This window comes from Rhyacophila brunnea, unplaced genomic scaffold (genome assembly GCF_057557595.1).
Source record: "Rhyacophila brunnea isolate RB1 unplaced genomic scaffold, BYU_Rbru_1.0 scaffold_4, whole genome shotgun sequence".
Taxonomy (NCBI): Eukaryota; Metazoa; Arthropoda; class Insecta; order Trichoptera; family Rhyacophilidae; genus Rhyacophila; species Rhyacophila brunnea.
Window position 1 is genome coordinate 12794737 of NW_028233068.1, and position 24747 is coordinate 12819483.

At 30.4% G+C, this 24747-nt stretch overlaps 1 protein-coding gene across 1 annotated transcript in view; it reads right to left on the reverse strand.

Moving 5' to 3' along the window:
* The window catches only part of LOC147066914 (irregular chiasm C-roughest protein-like), a 428804-nt gene extending 406489 nt beyond the window's left edge, over positions 1 to 22315 (reverse strand). The window contains exons 1-2 of the mRNA XM_085954087.1: positions 22163 to 22315; positions 18709 to 19001 (exon numbers count right to left, since the gene is read on the reverse strand). The gene's annotated coding sequence lies outside the window, so the exon portion shown is untranslated. The remainder of the gene's footprint in view (positions 1 to 18708; positions 19002 to 22162) is intronic.
* Positions 22316 to 24747: the final 2432 nt, after the last annotated feature.

The window sequence follows — 24747 nt, forward strand, 5'->3', positions numbered from 1 at the left end:
ACATACCGAAAAACACACTTTTAATACACGAGTATTTATAGAACTGAAAATTGTAATATCACACCAAATATACATGTAATATTTTGGTGGTTATGGTATAGTGTGAAAAATTATATTTCAAATGTAATATACTTATATATTTATGCTCACACGATTTGTTAACTATTTAATAGAAAAATAACATTTTTAAAAATTAAACGATTCTTTCCACATATTTTTAAAAATGGTTATATTGTCCTCTTAAAAAGTCACCATATTTGCGTTATAATATTGTGCTGTTCCATTCGTTTATAAATGCATGCGTACAAAACGAAATTGCAAGTAAAAATGCAACTACGTTTATAATTGTGGTATTTATTTTTCATCCATATAAATGATACCTACTCATTTTCATAAAACCTAAAGTTCCAACACCAGAATATTGTACTTATCGGCGTTTACTTAGAGCTATGAATTAATAAGTATGTAAAATGACAATAGTAAATAAGTCTTTGGTTATAAAGTTAGTAAGAAAAAAAAATATAAATAATTATTGATGCATGACAAATACAAGTTTATAATTTGACCTGAATTGTAAGTTATAGAGAATGATATTAATAATAAATAAAGAAATATTTAAACTACGTATGTATTAAATTTCAATAGTATTATTGATTTTTCATGAATTTAATTAATTTTACCCTTGTCAGAGTAATGGTAGCACTTACTTACTTCGTCTTAATTAGTTTAATTAACGAATGTCACATGAGCTGGTATGACAAATTTAATTAATATTATATTCGTAAAAGGCCCATGACTGCTTGGTGTAATGATTAAGAAAACGGAATATTAATATTAGAGGATTCCTTAAATGTTAAAATACTTTAAGTAGTTAGAAGGTAGTTCTACTTTTTTATTAATTAATTAACAAGGTAGTCAGTTAACGTGCCCAGTTCATAAAAGTTTTTCGATTTTCATCAAAAAAATTCAACATGTTTATAGGTTCAATATATTACTCACACACATTTTTATTAGTTTAGAAAAATTTACAAACCTCCATAATTTTTCGAAAATATTAACATAGTGAAGTATCTAATTTTATATATATTTTATAAAAATAGGTGTGTTAGATTTTTATATGGCCTATCCAACTCTGACGGTCAAATTATTTTTTCCATGAGATTGAACGATAATTTTGTCGATTTTATGAACCGGAACGGCGCTCCGGTGTGCTACGGTCATTTCGAGACTTGTAAGATGCCGATCTTTAAACAGGACTAAAATGCAGGACTACCGGAACTATTTCTTATGTGAAGGAGTCTTAAATCTAGATAGGTATTATATTTTTATTATTTTGGTTGCACAGGTTAATGTAAAAATTTTCAACGGTTTTAAAGAATAGTCACTTTGATAGTTTTAACAAACTGTAATTTTTTCTGAAAAACCAATTAATTAATAAAAATAAAATACAATATACTTAATAAGTATCCACTTCAGGTATTTTAAACAAATTTACGACTGGTTTCGTCCGCTTTAATAAGACATTCTCAAATGATAAGAAACGTATTATTCGGACAAACAATTTATTTAAAGATAGAAAACAGCACTTATGAAATTTAATATTTTTAAAAAATTCTGCATTAAAAAAGTTACACAAAATACATTTACATAAAAAATGTGTAGGTACATATGCCCGTGATGGTCGAACGATAACGTGACGATTTATAATGTCGTCGGTCTAGAAAATTCACATGTTATTTTTCAATCCATATTTGAACCCAGATTATGAACCTAGTAGGTTAAGAAAGTGGCTAACATCCATTTCTCGTAAAACAAAAATTTAATATAATCCGCATCGGATTATAGAGGTAATTAAAAAAATCGAGGTTCGGTATAGTCACCAATTTATTGTTTTATTAAATGTCTAAAAAACAATATTTTTACAGTGATTATTGAATTCACAGAATATGTGGCAAAAGTGCTACGATATTGGTGATGAACGCTGGTATTCAGTGTTGCCAACTGTCATTGACGAAACTATCCCAGATGAGTTAAGAAAAACAGATAGATTTTATTATAGTTATAAAAAAGTGCCTAAAAACTAGCACTTAATAATTATTTAAAAAAATATAATTTGAAAATTGTTCTGGGAGAACAAAATATATTGAAACAGAAATAATTGTTTCGCAACTAATAAATACCAAAGAAGTCATCCAACCAAATATTAATCAGGTACAAAATTTCGTATGTTTTTTTTGTCAGCTAATTAATATAAAATACAGCATGTTGATTTTTAATGAATTTGGTAAGTATATTATTCTAGCTTTTTTATGAGAAATTTTAAGCTGTTTGCGTTGTCCAAAACATTATATTTAACGCCATACGCCAGATGTTCTCCCGAGGAGCAGAACTAACCTGTCATTGGTGATGCCAATTGGGAGGGCAATAACTCTGTTTAACCAAATCGCTTCGAATGTTGATATATTCCATCTACGTGAGGATGAGTATAGGTGGACGTTATTTTATAAATTCTTAAAATAGGGTCTGCTTAACTCATCCGGTGTACTTCCTTGTACCTATATACTTAATATTTTTTGTATTTACATATTTTATACTGTAGAATAACTTAATACTGATCTATCTCTTTTGTTATGTACATAATACTGTTTTAATAATATTTCTTTGTTTCTAAATGTCATGTTGTGAAAGTCTTGAACTTATAATTTGTAATGTCCACAATATGTAAATTCATTGATATACTACTAGATGAGCAGTTCCCATACAAGTGTCATTTTAAAAGTGTACCACAAAAGATATTATGAATATCGTCTTATAATATTTCCTTGTAGGTATAATGCGTTAAGACCGATAACATGGATTCCCGAATTTCACCCGTATTGCCCTGGCTCTAAAACTAAATTTGCGTTCTTGGAATAGTGAACCTAAGGGTGGCTGCAACGCAAAGCAGACAGAGCAAGTCGTCATGCGCTGACTATTAGTTAGAGTAAGATGCAAGCTAGATCGGGCTTACCCAGTAAGTTTTAACAAAGGCCGACTCGCTGAAAATCGGGCATCATTTTAAGAAGCATAATATGATTCATCCAGTAGTATATCAATGTGTAAAATAAATAAATTAAAATTGAAATGAATATTTTGCAAGCTAGATGTACCTATGTGGACGTCAATAATCCCAGACCTTGTTCATTTTATTTATTTGTTTATTTTAAAAAATACACATTGAGCATATAACAAATTATTAATTCAATACGTTCACAATATGACATTTAGTATAAAAAGTACAAGTAAAACAATCAGAGTAAAAACAAAGTAGAAAAAAACAAAGCAAAAAATAATTACTTATATAGAAAGGAAATATAAGCAAATGCTGCGGGGTTGCAGCAACAGTCCGCATATTCGTCAATTGTGGCATACATCAATCATAGTGTACCGCAATTTTTTGAATATAAATTTCAATAAACATTGAATCACAATAATTAATGGGATATAATATACTCTTTATCATCACGCCTCGGACGGATCATATCTCACCGCGTATTACCTGACACTATTTTAACTGTCGCACCCGTCATTGCTCTTATTTATCCAAACTATCAAACTCAATCCATTCAACAGCCAGCAGTCTTTCATCCACAACACCTTCACCCCAAATGTATATAAAAAAATGCTAAATCTGACAAGAAAAATACTAAGTTGGCAACGCTGCTAGTGTCCTGTTAATTAGAGTGTGATTACCTGCTAATATGCTCAGACATTTTAAAAATTAATCCTCCAGAGGACTGCGCCATAATAATATATAATAATGTAGTGACGTGGTCAATTTACCAAAGTCTGGCCATTACAATAATCTATCAAAACTAACCTGTCATTAGCGAAAAAATATGACGTTAATAATATAGAATAATCGTTTGTCTAAATGCCAAACATACTTACCTATTATTTAATGACATGACATTCTATCGAGTGCCAGTTTTTGGGAAACAAACTTTGCAGCGCTAGTTATTTAAGTAATTACTTTTGTCTATACTCTCACTCCTACCGATTGCAGAGTCCGCGTAAAAATACAGGTGATTCGTGTGCAATTTTATTACTATGACTCGATACTTGGCATTAGAAAATACTTACTTACTAACTAGTTAACAATTTTATCGAGTAAAAGTGTCTGGCATTTAGAAATCATATTTATCAAAGTGCTTAGGTACACGAGTTGAATCCTAGTTTATTTATATTATCATTAAGGATTATTAACCCGGGCAGTATTTTAAATTCCAGAATTAGACAAAAACGAGTAAAATTTTGCCCAAAATATTTTATATTTTTTTAGCTTAGGGGCGAAACAGAGGAAGTGTGTGAATAATAAAAATAATATTAAACCATACCGCATACATTTAGTCTGCCCAAATTATCATACGCATCTCAATCTTTAGTAAAATACAGATAAAAGTGATATAATAATGAACTTTACTTGCATTGTAGTTAGGATCAATTTGCAATTTGTAATTGAACATACATAATTTTGAAAAACTTTTTCTGAGAAAGTATATTATAACCAATAGATAAAATATTTTTTGAAAAAAGTAAGCCACCCCGACGGGGAATCGAACCTTGTATCTCCCGGGTTTACGCTCCATCCGTCGCATTTACCAATATACTACGCAGTGACATACTAATTGCGACAAATTTTAACTATTGGTCAATTTTAATACCTACTCATCAGCGCTCTTCCAAATCAAGCTACTTTGGCAATCGATTTTTGTTTTTTAAATCAAAGTAGATACCTATTACTTCAATTACTAACCGACGTCGTGGATTTCTCCAATATTTTTTATCATGTAACTTACTTAATAATAATTTATAATTAACTATTTCTTTTATTTAACGAATAATTCACAAGATTTAAGAATATATTATCATTCTAATTATTAAACATTCATAATTTTATATGATTATGTGATATGATATGTCACAATTATGTATGTTCAATAATTAGAATGATACATTTTTAAATCTTGTGAATTATTCGTTGAATAAAAGAAATAGTTAATTGCAAATAATTGTATTAATTTCATTTAAAAACGTCATTTATTTTATTGTTTGTACATAATATGATATGTACCCACTCAAATCTACATACTTTTCAGTAAGGGTGATTATTAAATACTTTTGTCAGATGTAGGTATATAACCTTTTCTGGAAAAAATGGCACGTGCTTAAAAATGATCTCTACTCTCATAGGTTTAAGGGCAACACCAGGGAACACAAAATGTGGTGTGATAGCAGTTTTGAAGCAGGTTCCGTTTTTTGTTGTTTTTATCTACAAAATCAAGGGAAACAAAGCAAGCCGACTGTCCGCAAATATTGAATGCACGTTATATATACATAGCAAACTTTCATTCAGATTATGAAACAGACGTAAGTATTGAAAATAACATGTGTTTTATTTTATCACTGTACAGTGCTATACCACACCCGGGGGTTAAGGTACATGGATGTCTGAAAAACTAACTAGTTTGGGCGCCCCCTTATAATTTTTAAAACATCGGTACTTTCTAATGAAGTGACCTCTCCTCCGCATCATGGAAAATAGCCACTGCTTTCAATGTTGTAATGATCGTATGTATTCCTTTGTTTGCAGCATTTTATAATCTGTCGCCCCTAAACAACGCATATCCTGCTTTGCAATGATATATTGATTCATACGTGTTATCGATTTATTATTACGGGGTAACAATATGTATTAAGTACAATTAATATCTAATGACTTATATTATGGTTTCGAATCCGACCCCAATAGGGAACTCTGAAGTAATGGGAACTGAAATACCTAACGGGCAACCGATATCGAGTAAGGAAGAATACGGGATAAATTTAAACACGTGTCAAGAATACGTCATACGTCGAATATTGACAACTGCTTTCGGTTTATGCATTGACGCTCATTTAATATTGGTGTATTACACACACTCTTGCACGTCTATAATACGTGATTTATTTTTGTAGGACACTCACACATTCAAAACAACATTCACATACAAATTTATTGTATTGGTATATAGCCTATCGGAATTCTATTTATTATCTGTTTTGTGGACCCCGACATTAATAAGTTTTTTTTCATATAATTTTGATGATTATAACTCTGACAAAAAATATATTATGTACTATATTATAAGTCACAACTCTGATTCTTCAGAACTTTGTGGTTTATCACTTAATATGCATCTAGTAAGGGAACGTAGTGTATGTAATAATAGTAGTAAGTATATAAAATAAATATTTGAAATCATAAAGAAATGCCTCCCGTTTTACCATTTCCTCCGTGGTGTAAATTATTTTATAAGATGTAATATTGTACTATGAGATAGTGTATCAAAAAAGGTAGGTCATTATTTAACGGTCACTAATAAAGACGTTTGAAGAAAACAGTAGGGGGTATGTTTAAACAAAAAATCCCCAGGTAATATTTCTGCAAGGCCGCCAAAAAATTGTGAAAAACTGAAAAATGTAAAAAAAAAAGGCGCGCCGGGAAAATTTCATATCTCTTCAAAAGGAAGTCACGCACGTGTTGTGTTTTTTTTTCTTCATTTTTTCCTACGTTAAAGGTGAAAAGTATGAATAATTTTTCTGACGGAAGATTGAAGGAAAGAAAAACTTGAAAAGTTTTTAATATATTGTTATCTAACTCGCCTTGGCGACGCTTTGGAAAATGATTTCAATTGTAGAAAATTTATGGATAAAGCATACATCTCTATATACTCGTATATAAAAATCTCGTGTCACGATGTTTGTGGTCGAACTCCTCCGAAATGGCTCAACCGATTTTTATATATTTTTTTTATGTATATTTGTTAGGTATGAGAATAGGTCAACAAGTATATTTCATACCGCTAGGTGATTAGGGTATCTCTATCCAGAAAAATTTTCTTTTATTTTTTTGACAATTTTTTTTTATATTTTTTTTATTATTTTGCATCAAAAAATACCTATAACCCCAAATTTTAACTCTCCTACTCCCACCCTCCCATTTTTAATCGCGATTTTATTATTTTTTTATGAACAAATTTAACCGTCGTTCATATTTCAAACAGAACGAAATTATTTATGTTGTTGAATGACAGATGGCGCTACGTCCGAGAAGAATTCAAGAGAAGCGTCGCGTCATTTTGACATTTCATTCGGCATATCACAACGCAGTGCGTGCAAAATTTTGTACGATTTATTTTAATTTATCTATTTTTATGTGCGTGTATTACAGTGCACAATGTCAGCAAGACGCAAGGGGGGCCATTTAGGCCGTCGAACGAATAAAGCAACAAACATGAGAAATAGTAGAGCAGAAAGAACGGACGAACAAATCCAACAAGAGAACAAAAACTTGCGTGTAAGCATGTCGCAATTGCGTGCATCTCAATCAAAAGAGGCACGAGCTGAACGAAATCAACAACGACAATTGGAACGGAGCCAAGCGCACCGGTTCGTAGTTAACACACGCAGAGCAAATGACCGACAACGCCAACAAGTACATCGAACATTTTCATTCGCTTCGTTCCTTCGTCTCGCATTCGAGTACGAGCCAGATATTGAATATTCCGCTCATCCGAAAGTGCTGATTGGTGCTATGGACAAAGATTGTCTCCATTGTCATGCGCTCAAATTCAAACATGAGTCAGCCGGGATATGTTTCGCATCAGGAAAAGTGCAACTACCAGAAATTGAGATACCACCAGAACCATTGAACGGCTTGCTCATCGGCACGGTTCCAGATTCAAACCTGTTCCTGAAGTCCATTCGCACATTCAATTCATGCTTCCAAATGACTTCGTTCGGAGCAACAGAAATAGTTCACAATACTGCGGCAAATGGTCAACGATTCCATTCTACGTTCAAAATCAAAGGCCAAGTATACCACAAAGTAGGCTCATTGCTGCCAATGCCAAACGAACCACATAAATTTTTACAAATCTACTTCATGGGCGGTGAGGACATCAATCATGTGGATGCGCGTTGTGGCTACAATGGCCTCAATTCGCTTATTTCCAGGCGCATCGTCGGCGAACTGGACGTCCTGTTGAATGAGCACAATGAATTATTGAAATTCTTCAAAGCACACATGCACGAATTCTAAAGTGACAATCACGCTATTGTCATCAATCCTGATAAAACACCAGCTGGAGAGCACGTGCATCGATTCAATGCATGCATTGACACTGCTGGAATCATGGTTGGCGACCGCACATCGATGCGAAAAATCGTGATTCGAAGAAGAAACAATAATCTGGAGTTCATCGCTGACACACACCGTTCATACGACGCTCTACAATATCCGCTAATTTTCTGGAAGGGACAACACGGATATTGCATAAACATTAAACAACGAGATCCTGTCACAGGTAATTCATTCATTATGAACATCATTAGTCATTTTGAATTGAGAAAATGAATGGTTGATGTTTTTTTGTTTTTATCGGCGGTCATCGTCTACAGCGGTCTATTCCTCTTTCTGTCATAGATCCCATCCCCACACACTTACGATACATTTGTTATTTTTTATTTAACAACCAAAATATTCACTAGAAATAATTCATATTGCAGAACAACGTTTGCCGAGTCAGCTAGTATTATTATTTAATTATATTTAGTTGGAAAATGTTTATTTATCTAAATATTTTTTTAAGCTTTCACATCCGCTGTGTTTTTATCATAATTGAAATGCCAAAAGAGTTATTTTCAGTAACTATATCCAGAATACAACAATTTTGTTTATTTTTTAAAAAATATATTATGCAATACGAAATTATTATTTACTAGAAAAAATACCATGTGCTAGTGTCACCAGCTATACATATGCATGTTGATGTACTTAATATTAATATTTAACTGATAATAATAGCTTAGAGCAGGGTTGGGCAAACTACAGTCCGCCAAGTATTTCTGTGTGGCCCGCGAGCTTTAATCGTATTTCTGAAAAAAGTTTACCTTTTCTATATTTTAACGCATTTTTTAAAATAAAATTTGAATATACGTCATGAATTGCACCGTCGAGAATTAATCTGCAAATTTTACACTCCGAATTCGGACAAATTCGAACAAGATTCTACTCGGAAAATATTGGTTATTTTTGGATCAACTTACATAATATATTATGTGAACAAAATTTTTAATTTTTGAATGTCAATAAAAACTATTTACGATCAAGCATCATCGATGAACATTTACAAGCAATTTTAAGAACCTCAACTACAAAATTAACACCTGAAATTAAAAATAATATGTTGAAAATGTAAAACAGTTTCATTCTTCAAATTGTTGGTTATTATAGACAATTTTTTTTATTTATGTTGAAATTCCTTTTTCATCTTATTTACTTATTTATTTGCGGCCCGCCGTTCATTGTATATATTCCTGATATGGACCGTCATCCAAAAAGATATCCTAAAGCTAAAAAATCTTTCTAGTGGCATTCATTTAAGAGTATTAGAGTTACTGGAGTGTTCTTCTTGATATTTGACTCAATTTATTTAAAATAACACTGGAGTTAGGGGTATATCTCGTTAAATAATAGAAGATACACCAGTGTTCTCCTGATATAAATAAATGTAATTGAACTGCATTCTCAAAACAGCGAAATTCAGACTTACGTCAGTGTAGGTCTGGGGGTACGATATGTAAAAAAAATAAATATTATTTACATTATTTTTGTAGTGTAAAGTTATGCAGAGTATACTCTACATACATTGGCTAAATATTTTAGGCTTAAAAGCGTACTTCAGTGAAACGGCAAATAATTTTCAACAGTAGGTGCGACGACACTTCTCACTCGTCGCCTGGACTCGCCATCGGAGACCGATAGTCGAAGTGTGCGCACGTCGATTTGTTTTACCATGGCGTCGGTTGAAAATATTCTTAAATCGCGTAAAGATGTCTAAAAAACTTTTCGTATATACTTAAAAAAGAAAGCATGTCAATGAATATAATATTATTATTAGTAATATAACAATAAACATAACATTAAATGGACGTATGTTGGACTTTTATGACTAATTATATTTAGTTCGGCACGCGTCATTTGCACGATTCGCGTATCGCATAGCCACGATCTTTTTAGACCATGCCTCAACTGAAGTATAGCCTTAAGACCCAAATAATTTAGCCTGAATTGAAGTAAAATAAACTAACCTAAACAGATCGTCATAACTACTAATACTACTAATACTAATTTCAATTTCAATTTATTTATTTTTACATATTGTGGACATTACAAATTATAAGTTTAAGACGTTCACAACATGACATAAAAAAGAGATAGATAATATGTTATTGAACAAATATGTACATACAAAAATATTAATTATATAGGTACATGGAAATACACCGGATGAGTTAAGCAGACCCTATTTTAAAAAATTATAAAATAACGTCCACCTATACTCATCCTCACGTAGGTGGAATATATCAACACCCGAAGCAATTTCGTTGAACATAGTTATCGCCCTCCCAATTGGCATTACCAGTGGCAGGTTGGTTCTGCACCTTGGGAGAATAAACAACTGATGTTCTCTATTTCTAAGATAGTTATCAGGGACACACAGGTCAACACTGCCCAGAATGGCAGAGTTCTCATTTATACCTCGTATAAGTCGAAAAAAATACATAGCTAAATAAAGATGTCTTCTAAATTGCAAACTACAGTATGTAAGCATGCCTAAGAGAAAGTCAGTTGGATAAAGCCACGGATAGTATCCGTACAACCTCAAATAAAGAAGTCTCAAGAATTTCTTCTGAACCCTCTCCACCATAAGGCCATACTTCAACTGATGCGGTGCCCAAACAATAGACCCACTCTCAAGTCTGCTTCGAACTAAAGAATTAAATAAAAGTTTTAATACCGTAACATCCGAAAAGACCCGGGAAGTACGCATGACGAAGCCCAACATTTTAAGCGCCTTGTTACAAATGGTAACTATATGGCTAATAAATGTCAGTTTACTCTCAAACGTAATGCCAAGATCCCTTACAGATGATATTCGTGACAGAACTCTGCCATGCATCGAGTATTGGAAAAACAACACTTTTGAGGCTCTGGTAAACGACAAAAGATTGCATTTATCAATATTGAATTCTAGTTTGTTACGCCTGCCCCAATCTAATATATTATCTATATCAAGTTGGAGCTGACGACAATCGTCCAAGGTGACAACTTCAATACTACTACTACTAACAGTACACAATTATGTGAGTACTCAACATTCCATTGTTATTTTTGTTATTTTACAATACGCTCTACCATTGGTCTTCATTCATCTAATAACGGACTGTGTATTAATATAAATGCGTCTCGGAATCGATATTTCCACAAAAGTTTGCGAAGAAATTATTATTTTAACTAACGTTTCCGAATTGAACTTTTTATTAGGCAGTATCACGAGAGGCCTCCAGTGACTTCCAACCCAAACTGAAAGTCCCCGGCAATAAAAAGTGAATTTCGCTCGATTAACTTTCCTCCCAGCCTTATTACACAATTTTGTTTTAATAGAGTGTTAAACCAAACAGTAAAATTTGAGATTTCGAAAAATGATTTCAATGAAAATGGAAACATTAAATTTGTTATGCAATAAGACACTAAACGTGAATACTAAAATATACTTTTTAGTGAACATTTTGTTAGACAATTTGAACAGTTATGCAAATTTATGATTCGTATCAAAATTCAATTATGAGATTTTAATACAAAAAATATTGTATTTTAAAAAGAAATTAGGGTACATGTCGGTTTACGGGAAGCCAGACAAGAACCGCGCCATTTTTTATAGCTGATTTTGGCAAAATTCATGAATTCAAGAATGAAATCCTAACCTAACGTAACCTAACTTAACCTAACCGAACCTAACAAATAATCCAGTATATCAACTATTTTCAAATTTTGTTTGCTGCTGGCCTCACTTAATAAGCCGACGAGAACCGAAATTACTTGTTTATACGCTAGTAAACAACCTGCATTAGCCTCATGTAGACTAGATATACGCTTTATAACTTTGCACTATTTTTTGCATTTTTTTAATACACTGATACGCCTCTTTGTCTAATTACCTCGGATAAAAATAGATCAAAGGATATGCACTTGTATTAATATAATATGTAGTAATAAATAAATAAATGGATAATATATGTAAAAAAATATTTTTAGAATGCATTAAATCATTTTCATCCTAGAGCCGGAGTGCAAAGTTATGAAGTGGCATGGAAATACAGGATACAGACCACATTATCAGGGAACGTACTGAAATGTGTATGGAAAGGGAAGACCTGCTGAAGTAAGTCCAGCCGTGCGACTTAGCCGCCTCGAAGCCCAATTTGTTGAATTAAAAAAAAATATTGAGTGATATAGTATCTCTTCAAGAATAGGTATACATGACGGTAATGCAAGTTGTTTACTATCCTATAAACAATTAATTTGACATTAAGATCTCTTCACTCAGATTATCGACAGTTTTGTATTAAAGTGCGGCCACACCGGCAACAAGTCGCGCGACAACTCGTTAAATTTTACGATAATTATCATAATTGCTTAAGAAATTTTACGATAATTATCATGCTTATCGTAAAATTTAACGAGTTGTCGCGCGACTTGTTTTCGGTGTGGACCGGGCATTAGGTTTTATTTTACTTATTACAAAATTTTCTCTATGATGACAATTATTTTTTTTACCCTTAAAGCAGGGGTTTTAATGCCGTAAGGCATAGCTAAAAGATAAATATAAAAAAACATGATATTTAGAATTATTTTAGTATCACACAGTAAAAACGTAACAATGGCGAAGGATGGAGGAAGGATGTTAAGATCCGACATAATTAGTGCACACTAAACTTTGTCAGTCATACATATTTGTTTTAATTGAACTAAGACTACAAACTGCTGATAGTGTTGGTTACTTTTTAAAATTTAATTATTAAACCCTACGTAAATCAAGTGGTAGTTAATAGATAATAGTCAAAAAATATTCGTCTGTCTATAGATTTTTTTAAATTAAGCGATTAAATCTTACATACTTTTAAATATTTTATAGATAGAAGAATATTTTTATCTATTATGGTTTAGTTTAGGCACGGTTTATTAAATTTATAAAAACTAACCAGCACACTCTGCAATTTGTGATATTAGTTTAAAGTGTGACTGATAAAGTTTAGTGTGCACTATTTATGTCGGATCTTAACAGCTTACCTCTACATAGAGATAGAGTTAAAATAATAAATGATTGTTTCCCCCATCGAATATTGTCGTAACTCTCCGATTGATAGACCATTTATATGGTGAAATCAATTGAGTAGTGCTACATGTAATAGCAAAATTACACGCAATCTAAAAAAAGAAATACGTAGTATGCCTAAAGTAATATATAATTGACAACAACTGCTCCAACGATTATTCGCTAATCAATATGAAGAAGTTGTATGGAAAATTAATTTAAACGTTCATTTCCCATACACATTCCATAGACTCCCCAATTTAAACTAAAGTTCGTGGTGGTGTGAAAAACTATTACTTACTAATAATTAAATCCTCCATTTTATGATAATAAAGTTCACTTACTTAGAGTTTAAAATGTATACATACACGTTATATATTTTAACATTCCCGTTACTGTAATGTCACCTTAGATTACCAAGTCCATTAAACTGCAAATGTTTCAGTGAATATGGACTTCGTCATCATCATCGATATTATACCTAATTTAAATGTTATTATTATCAAAATTGATTATATTATTATCCATTAAATACATAATATAATTCATAGATATCGGTCAGATTTCATTTACTTGTCATAACTAATTATAAATGCATATTGTTAACAGATAGTCACATTCAATTACGAACAAAACTTAAAGTATAAACGACAAAGAGAGACATACTCAATTATGAAAAGGAGATAGTATTATGACTTGTAAGCTGTAATAATGTATAGAAATACTAGTATGGTTTTAATTAAGTTTTGATGGATTTTAGATAATTTGATAATGAAACCTTAATATACTTATTTATGTTGCCAAAATATGCATTTCCTTTTTACCTACTGTAATATTATTATTAATCTCATATTATGGTAACTCAAAGTGACATCACTGAAACGCACGGAATTTATTAGCTACGTAAAGGAAAGGTTAAAAGATATACGTCACTATTTTTTTTGGCTCTTTAATCCTATGCCGTGGAAGTTAGCCGCTTCCGAGTTGAGGTTACACGGATTCTTTACTATTACTATTAGCCTTTCGTCCAACCAATTAGGTCCTTGTACCATTGTGTGTATCATGTTGTCCATTATAAACAAAATGGTAATACAATAATTATATATGTACATATTGTACAGATTATCTTGCAAGTGACGAAACAGGAACGCCAGTAATTATTTCATTGACAGAGCTTATATAGTATTAAAATATTTTCCAAACTACTTATAATATTATAGTACCTATCGTTATGTTTTATATAGTGAAATAACTATCGATAAACTTAATTTATTTATTTTCGTATGTTAATGATTTAATGAGATTATTTTATCCAGTACAAATCTTGCAATCGATTTTCAACTAACTTCCCGACTAAATAGACATTTGAAACTCTTAGAATATATTAGAACACGATGCCAATGCATTATTTTAATACTTTTAGCTATCTTTAAGTAGAATTGAATTCATTTTCAGTAAATTCTGTTTTGTATGAAAAGTTATTTCGGAATAAATCCGTAATCTAATCCACTATTATTGGTTGCTAAGGGGGTGGTCATAGTAACTAAATTATTAATATATACGTGCGTTACTATGGAAATCAAAATGAAATTTCAGTATTCAATATTATTTGTTTGTTTGTTGCAAAATAGCAAAAAAATGATTTGTTGACAATTGCCTTATTTGTCCTAAATTATTAATACATAGAATTGTCAAGTTTATATGATTCAATAAAAAATTTAAAAACTTAGTATATAAAAAGTTCTTTTTATCTTGTAATCATTATTTATCATTTTCATTGATTAGCTTGTTTGTCAAGTCAAGTCAAAACTTTTGTGACAGTCAAAAGACAGACTACCTGATAAATTATTCTGTATAATTTTATAGCACTGTTGCATCTTATTTTGTTTAAAATTATGTGTAGGTAAAGCCTTAAAATTTAATTTAATATATTATCATAATATTCTCCCGTATTAAAAGGCAAGAATAATGAATTAATCCAATGCCGTAAAACTAACAAATCGTGCAAACACATTAGCGTTCTAAATCTCCCTGAAAAATGGTCTGCTGTCAATCAATCCGGGCCGATATTATAATTAATTAAGTTTGCAGTGTTAATATTTGCTACCGAAAATTTGGGACCGCAAAATTTTGAAGAATCCACTCTCCAAACAAAAACATTAATTAATAGATGTTGTTTAAATAAGAAACATTCTTGGCAAACACACCCCCGAGTAAGAGTATAATATCTCCTACACCGGGGGGTTGTTTGTATTTAATTACAACGTATGTACAAAGTACAAAATGATTGTTTTTATTTAAATAGATGTCTTTTAACATCCTTCTTAGGATGTCTACTACTTTCAGCATCTTTAAATCTGTTTATAATTACAGTGGATTACATTATTTCTATAGGTTTATCAAATTCGTACTTACTATAGATTTATAAAACTTCATAGCAGCCATTTGGGTACTGTTCGGTTATCAGGAATACAGCGGAAAACACATTTTGAAAATAGCCGATAAACTGGATTATTTGTTAGGTTAACCTAACTTAACCTAACCTAACCTAAACTAACCCAAACTAACAAATAATCCAGTATATCGGGTATTTCCAAAATGTGATTTCCGCTGTATTCCTGATAACCGAACAGTACCGCCATTTGTTTTCTGATTCCCACAAAAATAGATATTTGTGTTTAGTATTGTTTGGAAAATCATCATGGAAAGCAGTAGCGAAGGGTAAAGATAGGCTGTTGAGATCTGACTTAAATAGTGCACATGAAACTTAGCTAGTCATACGTATTTGTTTTTATTGAACTAAGAATACAAGTTACATATGGTGTTGGTTTGTTAGTGAGTTTTTAAAATTTAATTAAAGTATACTTAATAATATACTTTTATTTAATATATGGATCGGTTTCTTCCGCCTCACAGGGCCATTTTCAACTAAAGAATGTTCAAAACGACAGGCATTTATAGTAGCAAATTTAAAAAGTGACAAAAACAATCAACCGATACATATAAGAATCCTTTCAAATAATATTATGTCACGTAATTAAAATGAATAAAATTGCATATTAATATTTCATAATACCTCATTTAAAGGTTACTAAATCCAAACATACTTAATTATTAACAGAAAACATAAATATAAAGCAATAAATATTTACAATAGCAAATTTATTTTAATAAATCACCAAAAAATATTTTGATTAATCAATATTTAATATTTTTAATAACATGATTTATTTGATTGATAATTCGTTTATAAAATTTACAATATAATAATACATTATTACCATCTTTACATATACAAAAATTATCAGTTTGGTGTGGTTTATGGTTTGGAGGTGTAATTGGACTATATTTTTTTGAAAACGAAAATAATAATAATGTATCCTAATACTTTATAAACCAGTTTAAAACATTTTTTTTTTATCCAAATTGAGCATAATATTGTAATAAAAAAAAACCAAAGCAAATTTAATGCGTGTAGTCTGATATAAGTAGTACTCGTTTGATTGGGTAACTCCAAAAACTGAACGATGAAGGTAAAATAGAAACAGCGAATGAACGGATTCAGAATGTGATCCTGTCAGGTAGGGATGTCCAACGCGTTGATCTAGGGATAGATTTTGGTCGATCGCATCAATCGAGTCGTGAAAATATAAAAAAAAATTGTGTAAATTCAGTTGCGACATAATATTATTAATATTAATACTATCGACTGAAGGTACTTGATGGAATTTGAATTTAAATTCTAATGATTCAAGCTCTGTACTATTCCATTTAAGTCGTTTTTTGCGACCCGGGTTTCGCCTTTCGGCATCTTCAGGCGCCGTGTACACTCACCAAAGGTAAACATACACTGACAACGAATACAGTTCATTCTAACTTATATACATAATTCATTAATATAATATAGAGCTTGAATCCATTAGAAGTGACATAATATGATTTCATTAATATTTTTAAAGAAGAAGTATAAACCATCCCAATTTTTTCTTGTCAGCTTACGTGAGAGTTGTTTTCAAATTAATCATGAGGAAACCGGCGTGACCTCGTCGAATTGCTTAATTCGTATTGCATCACTCATGACCTACTGCAAGAGTGAGAGAAAGAAAACATGTAAATTCCCGTTTTTTAAACTGAGGCGTAGTCCCCTTACTATCGCGCAGTAGGCTCTTTGCCAAGTTTTGTTACTTACCAAAAACTGTCATTTTCACAATGAATTAATTTTTAAAGCCTCAATGTCAGCCAAACTAATAACGTTGCATAGTACCTAGATAACAAGCTACTTGATATTGGACATGCTCCACCCGCCTTTTGATCAACCTATTAAATCAATTATCTGGTTCCAAACATATAACACCTATTGAGAAAACAACGTGTAAATTTTGTCAGACCCAGGATTCGAGACCTTGATTTAAGAAGGGGGCAGGATTCTTCTTAAGATAATTTCTCGTAAGCTATTTTTTGTCAATCTTAAAAATATGATCAATTATCTGAATCTAACAAAGCATATTTTAAAAGGGGTCTAGGACAATTTGGCGCCGGGACAACTGGACGCCACGCCACGCCATGAAAATAAATATACGTTAGGTACTTGTACGAATTTTTAAAAAAATATTTAATATGATTATTTATATTTAAATTATTATATTATTAACTAACAGTTCGTGAGAATTTAAATATGCACACGTAAATAATGATTTAATCGTGCATATGTTTAAGTTCCAACGAAAAAAGAGTTTTTTTTAATTTTATATAAAGCCTTAGGCATAGTAATTCTCAATCCGCAATAAAAAAAACATTATGTTCAGAGTAAAATGAATTAAAACTACAAAGTAGTAGATAAAAACTGATCGTCTACGGCCTACGCTCTGTTTACGTATCTACGATAGTGTGGCGTCCAATTGTCCTGGCGTCCAGTTGTCCCATTGCCTTTAAAAGCTACTTGTTAATCTCATTAAACCACGGCGTTCGAACCCTGCTGATTTAGAAAGGGACATTTTGTCCACTAATCCAGTATGGTTAACATAAAACTTGGGTACCTACTCGTTTCATTTTAAGCAGTGATGGACAGTGGGCACATTAACAAAATAAGTCAAGGACATAAACGTTAATTTACAATATGCACCCCAATTACAATATTATTTTTTTAAATCTTACAAACTAAGCATAATAAGTAGATACCTGATGTAAATTCCTGAAAACAGATTTGCATTATGTACCCTTGTTGGAATGCAGCTCATTTTTAACCATTACAAAATAATGCAATTTGTATGATTATATTCAGAGTAGGTTCATTTGCATCCTTTATATTTTTAAGGTGTAGTATCAATTACTAATATGTTAATGATAATGAGTACTTCATGGTAGGAAGATAATAAATTTAACAATTTATTTTTAGGGTTAAATAAATATGAATACAAGCAATATAAAGACAACGTTATAATATTAGAGTTTCTCAAAGTTTTCTTACCTTTTTACTGTAGGCTATGTTTCCAAATCACTACAATGCACAAACAACACAGTGGTTTATTCCGAGTCACGACACTCTCGCACTTTGGGTAAATAAAATATATTAATATTCTTGTCAGGTACACAAAACAATAAAAAATCAGTAAGAATTGATTGTAAATTCACTGGAATGTTGACACTTTGATGTTACCCGAATTTGTTTGTACGAACAGGTATTTAACACATTCAAGTGCTTCATAGGAATACCTTATTTTATGCGCAGGTATTATGTTGCCTTTATAAAAAAAACTGACACTATTAAAAGAATAATTCATGACATAATTCATCAATAATAAAAACACAATATTATATGGAATAAGTATTATATTATATTGTGTTATATTCTAATTTATACAACATTTTTTCATCAATAATAATTATTGACAGTGATTAACACCATTGAAGTAGAGTTTTAATGATACAATGTGTACATAATAATCAGAGGTGGTAAATACTGATATTAATTTAAAAATTAGGTTATTATTTTTTGACGATAATAATATTATTAAGAAGTAAATGTTGAATCTTCGTCCTCATTCGTTCACTTTTACTATCAAAGTTTGTAACACCTCCCCCCCACAGCCTATTATTGTGAAAATACTGACATATACAATATAATATTATTATTAAATAAACAGTACCAAGATAACTAAACAACATAACCAGTTTATATTAGAATATTAGATGATACCCCGTCGCAGGACGGATTTGACATTTTCATGATGCTATGTATCGTGCGGTTAACCTATTTGAAGGCACCAATTTGTGGACGTGTTAAATAGGTTAAATTTGTAATAAAATTGTATTTATCATTTTACTTTATACGTAAATAAGCACAAACTTTCTCTTCTACTTTGGTTGTTATTATTTTGTTATTAAGTAAATCATTTTTAAAATATTTATTATGTATTATGGCGTATTGGTCCTTCGCTATAATGCCATAATACTGTTTTCTAAATAAATAAAATATTATCTTTCTCAGCGAATGAAACCGGTCTTATTCGTTATTTAATTACGTGTCCACCAATAAAGACATTAATAAAAATGTATCTGTAACCAAAATTTTCAAAAAAAAAGCCTTCAACACTTTCTGATAGGTGTCATTAATAGATTTTAATTAATTGTATATTATACTAATAATATTGTCTGTAAAAACCTACGCTGTTTTTTTATTATTTAATTCAAATCACCTACTGCAATATCACTAAATAAATAACTTTATAAAATAAAATGACTGTATTAAGCGATGTGAAGTCATTTAATTTCAAATTGTGATTAAGTATCGTCTCCATTAAAATTAGCTGTTTCATTTATATGTAAACATGTGTGTTTTGATATAATGAAAAAAATGTAAATTCGTCCGAGTAGATATGAAATTAATTTAATTTATGCGCAATAAAATAAATTTCACATTCCGTATTTGGATTTTCATGATTAACCGCGCTGACAAAAATATTTCTGTCACACCACAGCCTTTATTATCGAAAGAAAAAATATGAATTATGAACGCACATATATGATAATTATTGCTATTTTACTAAAAACACATTAACATAATAATATAAAACACAATAATATGAAGTTATAATATTTGATTAATGGGTTAAAATAGCGTTGAATAATTTAAACTATCAATTTTACATAGATTCCGAATATTCAGTGATAAAATATAATTAAACAAAAATGCATCTCGTTCTTCGTTGGTTCTATGAATCACCAAATTTATTAACACTGAATGCTATTAATTATATTTTATGAATAAAGTTTTCTTTACTATTTTTTATTCGAAAAAAACATAGTCACAATATTATGTAAGTGTTACGAAAATTATGATTACTTAGTTTTTAGTTTTTTTAAGTTATCTAAAGTTGTGGTGCGCAACTTATGGCCCGCGGGTCGCAAAATCCTCCAGGTGTTATTTTCTATGTATCACCATGGGATTTTTTATGATGGCGTTGACGGATGAATACGTTTTCATTGTTTTGTAAAGTAAATTGAATAATTATACAAAAAATTAAATTTATATCATGTATATAAATGCGATCCCAAAAAAGTAATTACATTTGACATCGTTTAAAAAATCTGCCCATCGCTAATTTAGAGTAAATAGGTAAGTACAATATTATGATTATTATTTTTCTAACTAAAAACAGTCGAAAATATGTACTAACTAAATTAAAATGCAATATAATATCATAATATTTATTTCGTATGACATAAATAATTATTATAATACAATATTGTATTTTATTTTAATTAATACAATGTCTTTCCGCCAAGAATGATTACTATTGTCAGTAAATACCATTAAAGTGAACATATTAAATATAATATTAAATACCTACTTAATTATTTGACATGTACGATGTCATTCTGAATAATAATATAAATTACTGGATTCACTTCATCTATTATAGAGTATAATACTGAAATACTAGAATACTAGAATATATTATACTGTAATAGTATAAGTAATACAGAAACATTTTTGTACTTTGATTGAACTACATTTTTATGGCTATTATATCATGATACTATTATTTTTATACTGTTAACAGTCCTGTAATAGTAAATTATATATTAATTAGCTTTGTTATTATTGATATAATATTATTATACAGTCAAAATTGTATATATTTTAAACCTTGAATTATAATATCGCAGATTACCGAGAAAAACTTTATTAAGTATATATTATATTAAGTATAGATATATGAAAAACGCAAGTTAATCGATGTATGTGTTGTCTTAATAATATGTTTTTTATGAATGTTGAACATCTTAATAAATATTATATATCATCGCCCACTTTTATTTCTTTGTAGATAATAATAATATCGCAGTGTGTGAAAATTTACTATAAAATAAAAAATAATAAACATTATAATATATAATAACGTAATTATTGTATTATGTATCTTTGAATAATTCTCAAAAACAATGTCAATAAATATTATAATTCAAAAATATCTTATAAAATAATATAACGTATATTATAGATAGAGAAATAATGTTGATGTTGACTTATTTAACTTTTACTTTACCCGTATAAAAATCGAACAAACCATTTATATAACGTTTAAATAATAAAAGCATTAATTTTATATTTTATTCGCATGTCTGTAAACCTATAATAGTAACAAAAAAAAAACAACAGCACATATGAGAAATTTCAACATCCATAATACTCTATACATCACGTCATGTTAAAAACGGCATGGGGGTGAGTATTTAGGGGGTTGTGCCGGAGGGGGGGGGGGGGCGCAGGAAAAGCCAAGAAAATTCCATATACACCGAGCCAACGGTATAATACCACCTCTACGAACACTGCATTTTCCTATATAAATATTTAATCCGAACACCTAAAATCGGCCTAAAAACACAATTTAAAGCACCAAACGGACCGTTTGACTCACTGTTATTGTTAGGTTCACTGTATTGCGGTTTTATTTGTTTAAATTATCGGGTTTTTAGAACTGTTCTCGCGTGTTGTTTCGTATTTAGATGTGTGTTTTTTTCGCACGGAGCGGTACGACAGATGTACGCGCGACAACAGCCCGGACTCGACTGAGCCGGTGTGTGAAAATGCTATCGGGCAATGCTTTGTCCCGACGACTCACAGATCGTTAAACTTTGTGATAAAAGGCTGATTTCGGCAACAACGGAAAATCATTTTCCTATTTCTGTACAAGTATAAAAGGAAATCTCTATTATATGACAACAAAAATAACAGAAAATCCATTCAAAGTCTAATGAAGTTTTTTACTATTCCGTTTGAGACAATTTTTTCGACCCTTCGCCTATCTTCAGGCACTATGCGCACTCACCAATGGCAAATAAATGCAATTAATTCATGTTTATATATAAGTAAAAATGATTTCCCTTGCTTTTATTTGACCTACTCATTAACCTGTAAGGATATGCATATTGTGGTGGCGAATCAAGGTTGAAAAAAGAAAGTTTTAAATTTATATGTAGGCTTCGTACAAATTCGATTTTCTCAACCTTCATTGCTGAAACAGTTTCCTCACTCTAAGTGTCAGTCAATGTGTAGACGCGTCATAATATAATTTAATATTTACACAGAAATTTGTCTCCTCAAGTTTGCGAAGAAGAAAAATTAAATATACATCACTGGCAATGGATGAAATAAAAAAAAGATATTAAGCATGGCACAGGGCGGTCTTTTGAATATGACGTCATAACAATCTGTTTCTGACTGTGCGCAAATGGCTGACAACCATGCCTCGTCTGAGAAACGTATATTTGTATAAATTATACTCTGTAGAGACTATTAATTCATGGTGAACGAATCACTCGAATGTTAATGTATGTTAATTATATTTAATAGTAACTCGTTCTGTTATATGACAAAAGTTTCTCATCGAACTTTTTCATGAACGTTCACGAATGACCTAACGAAGCTTTTTAGCCACGAAATCATGAATTAATCATGGCGTATGCTCAGATAAGGTAATGAACGACTGATTTAGGCGCAGTCTCTGACTCATATGTCTTAAGTCATTCGTACATGAACGAAAAATATCTAGTTATATTCTTTGAATCCATTGAAGCCCATCTAAATACTCAAAAAGAGTGATTACTTGTTTAGTCTTAAAATTTCAGTGTATATATTATTATTTGTAGTTATCAAATTACAACATAATATATTTTAAATAATAATATTGCCTGAGATTATCACGGTTGGTTGTCTAAATATCTTAATAATTGTCTTAGCAACTAGTCTAAAACATTGAATAAAGTAGAAGAATGAGCATAAAAATAAAAATACAATATTACAAAATAACGTGTAAACAGAAATTATAATGAAATTTAATATAGTCAGTATATAAAGTGAGTTTTTAAGGAGATATTAAGGTTAGATATTCGTTGAAATTCTGAACATACGTATGCAACATAATTAATATGTAATTCCATCCAAGGTATTTATTCCGATAAGCATATGATTTAGTGATGAAAGTTATAAAAATATTCGGTTTTGTATGGGCATAACCTGTTAACTGCAAAACATTGAATTTACAGGAGCAATTTTAAGCTTCGAATTGCCCACATAAATGTCGGTTCATTTTTTGTAAAACGTTGAAAAAATATTTTAAAATAAATAACTGAATAAGAATATAACAAAAATTAATTAGATTCTCAATTATTCCACTAATTAGGAAAATAATGTCACTTATCAGTGATCAAACTATGATATCAGGGTCTTTGGTCATATTTTGACCAAACTAACTGCTGTCTTTGTTGACAATCATTATAATATTATTACCATACAGTTTTGAGTATTTCAAATGAAATATATTATAAATGGAAGATAATTCTATAGTGACCTAATTTTACAACGTTTTTCTTAGCTCGTATTCTTATTATTTGTCAGGTGGTTCTTTATCCGGTACAAATCTTTCAATCGATTTTTATCTAACTTTCCGACTAGCTAGACATTTGAAACTTTTAGAATATATCAGAACACGATGCCAATGGATTTTTTAATAGTTTTAGCTATCTTTAAGTAGAATTGAATTCATTTTCAGTTAATTCTGTTTTGTATGAAAAGTTATTTCGGAAGAAATCCGTAATCCAATCCACTATTATTGGTTGCTAGGGGTCTGGGGTCCTAGCAACTAAATTATTAATATATACGTGTGTTACTATGGAAATCAATATGAATGTCAAAATGACATTTCAGTATTATTTCTATCAAATACAAATTTTTTTGATCGTTTAAGCTAGTCAAGTTTATATGATTCAACAGAAAATTTAAAAACGTTGTATATAAGAAGTTCTTTTTATCTTGTAATTATTTTTACTCTTTACATAAAATGACAAAAAAGCAGTTACTTATCAGGTTATGCCCAAACAACACCGAATACTATATATTGCATTCATATTTCAAATAAAATACAGCAATTTTGACAATATTTTAAATTAATAATGGTTGTATATTATATAAGATATATATTAGATAAGTAGTTATTCCTTGGTT